Source organism: Centropristis striata, chromosome 18 (assembly GCF_030273125.1).
Source record: "Centropristis striata isolate RG_2023a ecotype Rhode Island chromosome 18, C.striata_1.0, whole genome shotgun sequence".
Lineage (NCBI taxonomy): Eukaryota > Metazoa > Chordata > Actinopteri > Perciformes > Serranidae > Centropristis > Centropristis striata.
Genome location: NC_081534.1, coordinates 30258397 through 30267410, shown reverse-complemented (window position 1 = coordinate 30267410; position 9014 = coordinate 30258397). Strand labels below are relative to the sequence as shown.

Genomic DNA, 9014 nt, shown 5'->3' with positions numbered 1-9014 from the left:
TAAATTAAACCTGTAAAACATGTCAGCAAAATAAAACAAAAACATTTACCATCATATTAAAATACAATAAAAACTTTAGTTATTTTACAGTTATACATTTTTAAATGCAGAAATTATCCATATTTAAAAAAAAAAGATCTGTAAAATAACTTACAGTTTGTTCCTGTTGCATTAGAACTTAAAACTTTTCTCACCTGCAGTCAGTTCAGAACTCAGCAGCTGGATTTTAACTTCATTTATCAAGAAAAGAGAATTAAACTTTCGTTAGCACCATTAAATCATCTTCCAGCTGCAGATTTCAGATCTGACTTTTTATTTACTGCTGCAGCAGCTTGAGCTCAGTGTAATGTCTCTGTGTGCAGAAGAATTATTTGAATCTACTATTTGGGGATATTTTTGTGTTTAAAGTCAGTAAGAGTCTTCTCTTTATTCTGTCTGATAATATATAATATATAATCTGTACATGAATAAATGTTCACCACTAATTCTACACTGTGTTTTGTGATTCCTTCATGTGCTCACAGTGTAATAATTTAAAACTAGAAAATTTCCTCTGGGGAAATTCTGAAAGGGCCACGGGGGCTACTGCCGGTGTGTGTACACTATGATGAGATTCTTCAGAGATTTCAAACTATGCCCTTTAACCTCAAAATGTGTGTGTGTGTGTGTGTGTGTAATTAAAATCACATAAAGATACCTGTGTGTGTGTGTGTGTGTTTGAAGCATGTGTATGCATGTGTGAGGAGTGTGTGCACATACGCGCATGTGTGTGTGTGTATCTGTAACTGTAATCACATCAAAGATCAAAGGTAATCAGATCAAAGCAATCAGCAGAATTAACTGACACCTGTTACGGCTCAGTAACAGCAGAGGTGGACAGACTGGAGTTCCTAGCCTCGAACAGAAAGCATTTTTGGCAAAACCATAATACCTATCATTGATCCGACTTCACTTTGAGCGTCCTGAGTTCTTCCTGAACGTCTAAATATGTTTGTTTTTTTTCAGAAAAATGAAAAAATAGCTTTGTTAGAGCGATCTAAAAAAACTGTTCCATCTCCCTTTTCCAGAAATCTTCCTGCGTTTTTAATATGGGAGCCAATGAGGCTGTTGGTGGTGTTGGTGGATCATCTGTGCATCCTACGCCCAAACTATAACTCTGACAGCTTTACCAGAGGATTGTGAGGGAGAAGACAAATTTTCCTACGTTTCTATGTATAAATTATTTCTGTAGAGTGGAATTTGCGGCCTGGAGCGTAGTTTTCAAATTTATTTTTTGACAATTTTTTCTCTCCCTCTACACTCTGCCGATGATGTCACACACTGTGACACGAACATGCCGTGCAATACACACCCATTATAATCTCAGAATTTCTCCCAAAATGATCATGGTCATTGAACAGGGATTGATAAAAAACTATATGACCTATCCAAACGATTAATACACCGATACACAAGACTTGTGTCTACTGTTTAAAGTTTAAATGGAGTCTCTAGGTCAAATTATGCTGGAGAAATAGACGTTTGAAAATCTCCAATTATTGTTCTTTTTCGCTCATTTTCTTTCAGCCGTCCTATTCATTTCAATGCAAAATTTTTGCCCAGTTTTTCGCGACTTACATCACGAAAAATTCATATTCCGTACAGAAAAGTAATAACACACCGATCCCGATCAAACCGCACATTTTGATATATAATTTGTCCTGCAACTTAGTAGCTTAGTAGCGGGACGAAATTGTGTCCGGAAGAGGAAGAAGAAAAAATCCACAGTATAACAATAGTGCTCGGGGCTTTGGTCCCTACAGTGCCTAGTGCTGTAGGGACCAGTGCTCGGTGCGATTGCCCTGTGGCCCTAAAAAGTTTTAACTGTTTTAATTGTTTGTTGAAACTAGTGTCAGTGGCTCCAAACCTTCCAGGAGTTAAAGTGGCTCTCAACAGAGTTCATTGGCGTCTCTTTGTCCTAATAATGTGGACTGTCTGTTCCTGTGAGCCTCGTGTGTTTCTGGTGTTTATCCAGTTCTTATTAGAGGGTAAAACCTCCAGAGCTCTGCTACCCAAAATGTTACCAAATCACTTCTCCTTTAGTTGAAGATTTAAAAACAAACCTGATGCAATGATGCAAAGAGGAACCGAAGGGTCTCAGACCAGTAAAACTTCATCTTATGTGTGTTTTCTCCCAGCTGCTACAGTATCATCATGTTGCTCCAGCTGCATAAAGAGGGAAACTCTGAATATGTTTTCTAATAAACACCATCTAAAAAAAACAAGCTGCATTTCAGAAAACATTTATCTGAACTAACAATCTTCAAACGGTCAACTTCCTCTTCTTCTTCTTTGCTTGATGAACTTGCTGTCAGCCACTTTAATGTGTCTGATCAAAATTATGTGTTTTACATTGGGATAAGCAGTTTTTGTCTACATTTTAAAACTACATAGTTTCAAACAGGTATTGCAATTTACTGAGGGTTCAAGTTAAAAGTTCAAGTTAAAAGTTATTAAAGCAAACTAATAGGAACTGACACAATGCTCATCTTGGTTGAGTCACTTCAGAGTAAACTTGTGACATAGGAGAGAAAAGAAGGGTGACGGTAACTATGACGAAGTGACATTTAACCAATGAGAGAAAGTTAATGCAACATTTGTCTATAAGAAGCAAGTCTTTCAGAGACTTAGAGGAAGAAGAAGCAGAGAGAGACACAGAGAGGAACGATGGCTGAACTTGGAGGGATTAAATCGTCTTTATTTCTGATGCTGCTGCTTCAGTTTACAGGTAAGGATCTGAATTACAGAAACATTAATTAGAAAATACATAATGTCAGACAACTCATCTTATGCATTATATGTTTATTGCAACAGCAGAATAAATTAGATTTGGCGTTTAGGCTCTGACCTCTTGTGGGGCTGAGAAACCAAGCGGCTATACAGATTCTGCAGCAGCAGCAGCAACATTGGCAGGCAGAGGGACAATTTGAGGATTATTCTCATTTTAAACAGACCGCCAGATTGGACAGAGGGTGTGTTTAGGTGGAGGATGTATGAGGAGTGGGGCATGTCATGTGTATGCCTCCATAAATGTCAGAAAAGTTACTTGATTGACATAATGTTCATTTAACCAAGACAGACGACAACCTGGTCATTGTAGCGAAATCTGTGTCAGTTTCACGGAAATTTAAGTGATTCCGTGGCTATTTCACAGATTCCTGTGAGACCAGGTTGAGTTAAAGAAAAGGAGAGAAAGAGACCGGAAGACAAAGGTTTTAGAGAGAGACTTTGAGGACAGGTGACAGCATACGGAGGACTTTCACCAGGACAACAGGGCTCTTGTCCCATGTGAAAACAAATGTAAACTATTTACATAACTTATTTTTTATGTAACTTCCGTGGTTTACGTCAATCTCGTAACTACTTCACTTCCAGCATTTATGATAATTTATTTACTGTTTAAACTGTCTTTTAGAACGACTAACTAACTAACTATTTTTTTGCACTACTCATAGGTCAGTGGTTTTGTAGCCTAAATTCACAAAAACTGCAGCTTTTGTCCTACAACCTACTCTAAAAAGTAATTGTAATTGGTTTTAAAGTGTGACCCACCACATGTATCAATGCACCTTGAATAAATAATAATTTATTCAAGGTGCAGTATGTATTAATGCACCTTTAACACCCACAAAAAAAGATCCACGCTTTGGTTAAAAAACTCTATCCAATGAAAACACATTTACAACAGCAACTAATGCAACCAGTAGCATGTTGTGTTCCATCTTATCTAAATCTTTAAAGCATCTCTTTAGTTATTTTGTTGTATTATACATTTTAAAAGCAGAAGTTGAACATTGCTACATGCTCCAACCTTTCCTCACTCTAACAGCTCTGTTTGCTTCTATCAGTGTGTGTGTGCCAATGGATCGAACATCTCAAAATACTGAGGTGTCAAAATCAGCTGCTTGGAACATGTCAAAACATTTAACCGTTTAATTATGAAGCAACACAAACCAGAAAACTGAGTGGATTAGAGAAAATAAACCCACAGCAACAAGTGTCACAGAGACAGATCCACAAAGTGCTGAGTCACTACCTGATAGTTCTGATGAAGCATCACTGTTACCTGCTGTTTTGTTGATTTTTGGTGTTGCTTCTGTTGTTGTTGTTGTTGTTGTTGTTGATTTCACAATGGAAGTTAATGACAGTCATATCCCGTGGCTATTCCATGGATATTTGTTCCTATTGGTTTGTTCCAAGTCACGTGACTTTCAAGGTCCCGGCGGTCAGAACAAAAAACAAGGCAGACAGTTGTCTCATTTTTACTGAAAAAAATCAATATTTTGACTTAGTTTCTGCATAAAAAACAGATTTTGATCACATTTCTACCGAGAAATATATGTTTTATTTTCTAAATATTCACTCAGTGAATGTACATAATCACTTTGTATGTTGGAATAGCCACGGGATATGACTGTCATTAACTTGCATTGTAGCGAAATCCGTGTCAGTTTCACGGAAATTTGAGTGATTCCTGTGAGACCAGGTTGCAATCTTCACATCTTCCACTTCCTCTGTCCAGCTCTTCTTCTTTTAACCGTGGGATCAACAAAAAGATGAGAATGTAGAAATTGTGGCCAGTGTTGAAATTTTCAACAAACATAACAACAGCAACAAACAAAGTCAGTGTGGGGAAGTTCAGTTTATTCAGCACAGAAAAATAATCTAAATAAAGCTCAAGTTCAGAGACGCAAAGCTCAGAGTGTGAAAAGCAGAGAGACGTGTTGTTATATCTGATTCTGGTGCTTCAGTTTACAGGTAAGGGCAAGTTAAATTATATTACTAATAACTTTAGAAAATGACTTTCATCAACTCAGACAGTCAAGTGAATGGCAAAAGAGAGAAAATGAGGAAGTGACAATAGAAAAAGTACATTTCTTTAAGATGAACTAGTTTAGAGAGATAAAAGAAGCAGAGAGACAGAGAGGCACGATGGCTGAACTCAGATGGTCTTTTTGTCTGATACTGCTGCTTCAGTTTACAGGTAAGGACTCATATGTATATGAATGATGGAAACATTAATAAAAAAGCTAGTTTATTACTATCTTTAATGTAACATACAGCCAGGAAGTGTCTTTTTGCAGCGAGGTGAGTTTAGTGAACTCTTGTAAAGCAATGATGAGGCATACTTTTATTTTTTTATTGAAATTGTATCTTAAATGATCTTCCCTCTGATGTTACTCGTACATTTCTTTATTTCTCTGTCATCTTCTCAGCAGCTGTTACTGGACAGAAGGACCTCTACTTGACTGTCAGAGTTGGAGATGACGTCACTTTGTCTTGTGAAAGTCTGATAGAGGATCAGAATAACTGTGAGAGCACTACATGGATCTATGGTCATTCAATAAGCAGACCAACACCAGTAGCTCTGGTTAGAGGAGGTCAGCTTGTTGAAGCAGCCAGAGCTAAATCAGACAGACTGAGTGTCTCAGAGAAATGTTCTCTGGTTATAAAGAAGGTCACAGAGGACGATGCTGGTTTTTATTTCTGCACACAGATCAGATCAGGACAACAACAAGGTGAAGATGCTCTGGTTCTCCTGTCTGTTGTTACCAGTGAGTATTTACATCATAATGATTTCAGATAAAACTGTTCTCTTGTTGAAACAATATACTGAAAGATTGCATTAAATATTATTATAGTGTTTACGTTGATTTTCTCAATATTTATTTTCTCTTTCTCTCTGAATATCTCCATCTTCACCAGTGACTGAACAGAAAGACACTGATGTGACATTCAGATGCTCCGTGAAGAGATTTCTACAATGTTCACACACAGTGAAGTGGCTGTTTCAGGGTCAAGCTGTGGATAAAAACAACCCACAACTGAAGACATCACAGTCTGACTGCTCCGCCTCTGTAACCTTTCCTACTTCTCACTTTGGTTACACATCAAGGTATAACTCTTTTAAGTGTGAGGTGACTGATGGTGACACTGGTGAGGTGAAGCTGTTTTCCTTCAGCCCTCCTCAGTCCTCAGGTGAGAACATGCTGAGCTGTGTAAAGTGATTTTATCATGATGTAAATAATAACTCAAGATATTTATCATAACAGTTTGTTGAGTTGTGTTCTTCTGTTCAGGTGAGGACACAACAACAACAACAATAGCAGCAACAACAACAACAAGAGAAATGACACCAACAACTGGAGATGAAAGAGCAGGCCCCGATGATGCTTCAACAAAACCGCCAGGTAGTCACTCAACAATTTAGTTAATCTTATTCTTTATTATTTTGTGTAGTTTTCAACCTTTTCTGAACCACAGCTCTCTGTCTGACTCTCTCTCTCTCTCTCTCTTTCTCTCTCTCTCTCTCTCTCTCTCTCTCTCCCAGTCTCTGTTTTGCTCTCACTCACTCACTCACTCACTCACTCACTCACTCACTCGCTCTCTCTAGCATTCTCTCACTCTCACTCACTCTCAATCTCTGTCTCACTCTCACTCGCTTTATCTTACTCTCTCAAGATCACTCGTTCACTCACTCGCTTGCTCTCGCTCACTCTCTCACCCTGTCTCTTCCTGTCTCTCTCTTGCACTCTCTCTCGATCTCCCTCACTTTCCAGCTCTCTCTCTCTCTCTCTCATGCTCTTGCTCTCTCTTGCTCTCTCGCTCACTCTCACATGCTCTGTATTTCTCTCTCTCATGCTCTCTATCAATCTCTCGCTCGCTCTCTTTCTCTCTCTCTCTCTCTTGTCACTCTCTCTCTTTCTCTCTTTCTCTCTCTCTCTCTCTCAGTCTAAAATCCACAACTGATTTCTTTCTTTTCATTTCAGTCTCTCCAGCCCACTGGAGGTGGATCGTGGTGTCTGTGGGTTTAGCAGCACTCATCACATCTGTTGTGGCGGTCAACATCTGGATAAGAACTAAAGGTGAGAAGCTTTACATTAAATTTATTAACCAGAAGTTTTGATGAACATGGATTTCCACTGTGGGAACTAAAGTTGACTCTTTCTCTTTTTTTTTCAGAGAAGGAAACCCAGACGGATGAACTCGCTGTGAGTTTTTAACAACAATATCATGAAATATTTTTATAGTTGGCACACGTGATAATATAATGCAGCTCATTACAACAACACAAACTACAGCAAATGGATCTGAATCAACACCTCTGTGACACAGAGTCCATAAAACTGAACATGATGAGTTCCAGATTAAAGGGCTGGTTCACCAACATTACATCAGACAAGACTTTTAACTGAACCCTCTGAACCACACCATCCTGAAACTGATGTTTAAAAACTTGCCAAAAATACACAATTTATCTTAACAAGAAAGTGTAAAAACAGGCATTATTGTCAAAATTTGAAATTCCAGCCGTCCTTGAACGGATGAAAGATAATTTCAATTACTAAATTACTAAACAGAAGCTTAAACTTGTCAAAATCAGTTTATTTTATGTTGTATTAATTTAACTTTTTATCTTATTTAATAAAAAGTTGAGAAAAATAACTAGATTCTGTTAAAAACATTAAATTCTTCTCCTCAGCGACATTGTAAAGCCGTGATTGATTCTGCTGAGACGAACGGTCACGTGACAAATATTCACTGAAAATCTGTTTACACAGAGCTGAGAGGAGAGGACAAAAGAGGTTGGAAACACATAATAGTTTAATATGTACAATATGTGGAGACCAATTTTGTTACAATATTTGTGAAAATTGTGGGCACTCGGAAAAGTGTTGTATATACAAATTTTATTTTATTCTGTTATTTGACAAAAAATAGTTATCAGAGAAATTCAACTTGCGTTTTTTCTTTTGTTCATCATTTATGTCATTATAACTGTGTTATTCAGCACAAAATTAACACTTACAGCCATGATTGTGCTGACTCCATAAAGCTGCAGGACTTTATTATGTTATTATTATTTTACTTGTATTCTTCTATAATTAATGTTGTAGACCTGTCACATTTATTACAACATGGCTTAATAAGAAGCTCAACAAAAGTAACCAAGTCATCCCCATATATACATCTGCCAACATATTGTGTTTACATGTTTGTTTATATGAGAAAGTCACCAACGTTTGAGCCAAACTGGAGCCATAAACAGAGCAGAGTATTTCACCGTGGGCGGGGCTCAGACAGCTCCTCCACACACACACAATAACAGTTCATTGATCTCTGACAGGGTGTGTTTGCATTATTATGCTATATTATTATTTCATCAGTGGCATTAAATCAGATTAAGTGGGATTAAAAAGTCTGATTGTGTCGTGTTGTGTTTCACAGGTGCGTTATGATGTCGATGATGACACAGTGAACTATGAAAACATCAGACCTGCTGAGGGAGTTTGACCAACACTTCTGCCTCCATCACACTCCACCGATCAACAAAGAAAGTAAACGTTTCTCACCAGCAGTCAGTTCAGAACTCAGCAGCTGGATTTTAACTTCATTTATCAATGAATAAGAATTTAACTCTTGCTAACTTCATTAAATCGTCTTCCAGCTGCAGATTTCAGAGCTGATTTTAACATTTACTGCTTGTTGTTGAAGCTGCAGCAGCTTGAGCTCAGTGTAATTTCTCTGTGTGCAGAAAAAAACATTTAATACATGTTTGTAAACAAAAAAAAAATAGCGTGTTAAAAGTCATAAATGTCATTTTCCAGACATTTACTTTATTATTTTCTTGATTTTTTTTCTTCTCAACATTCAGTGCAAATGCCATGAAAGTGCCAATTATTTTTATTACAAATATTAACAATAAAATGGCAGTGGAAATCTGTAAAATAATTTATTTTGCAGTATTTAATCATCTAATATCTTAATGGTTTTAAAAGTTAAACTACAGTGAATTCTATGTTAATTTTTTTTTTTTTTTTAAATCCGCTTGAGCTCAGTGTAATGTCTCTGTGTGCAGAAGAATTATTTGAATCTACTGTTTGGGAATTTTTTGTGTGTTTAAAGTCAGTAAGAGTTTTCTCTTTATTCTGCCTGATAACAATATAATCTGAAAATAAATGATTGATCTTGAA

At 37.1% G+C, this 9014-nt stretch overlaps 1 long non-coding RNA gene across 1 annotated transcript; it reads left to right on the top strand.

Moving 5' to 3' along the window:
• Positions 1-6788: 6788 nt before the first annotated feature.
• LOC131991489 (uncharacterized) lies at positions 6789-8808 on the top strand. The gene is made up of 3 exons (XR_009396145.1): positions 6789-6905; positions 7003-7031; positions 8269-8808. It is a non-coding gene; the product is annotated as an uncharacterized LOC131991489 (long non-coding RNA).
• Positions 8809-9014: the final 206 nt, after the last annotated feature.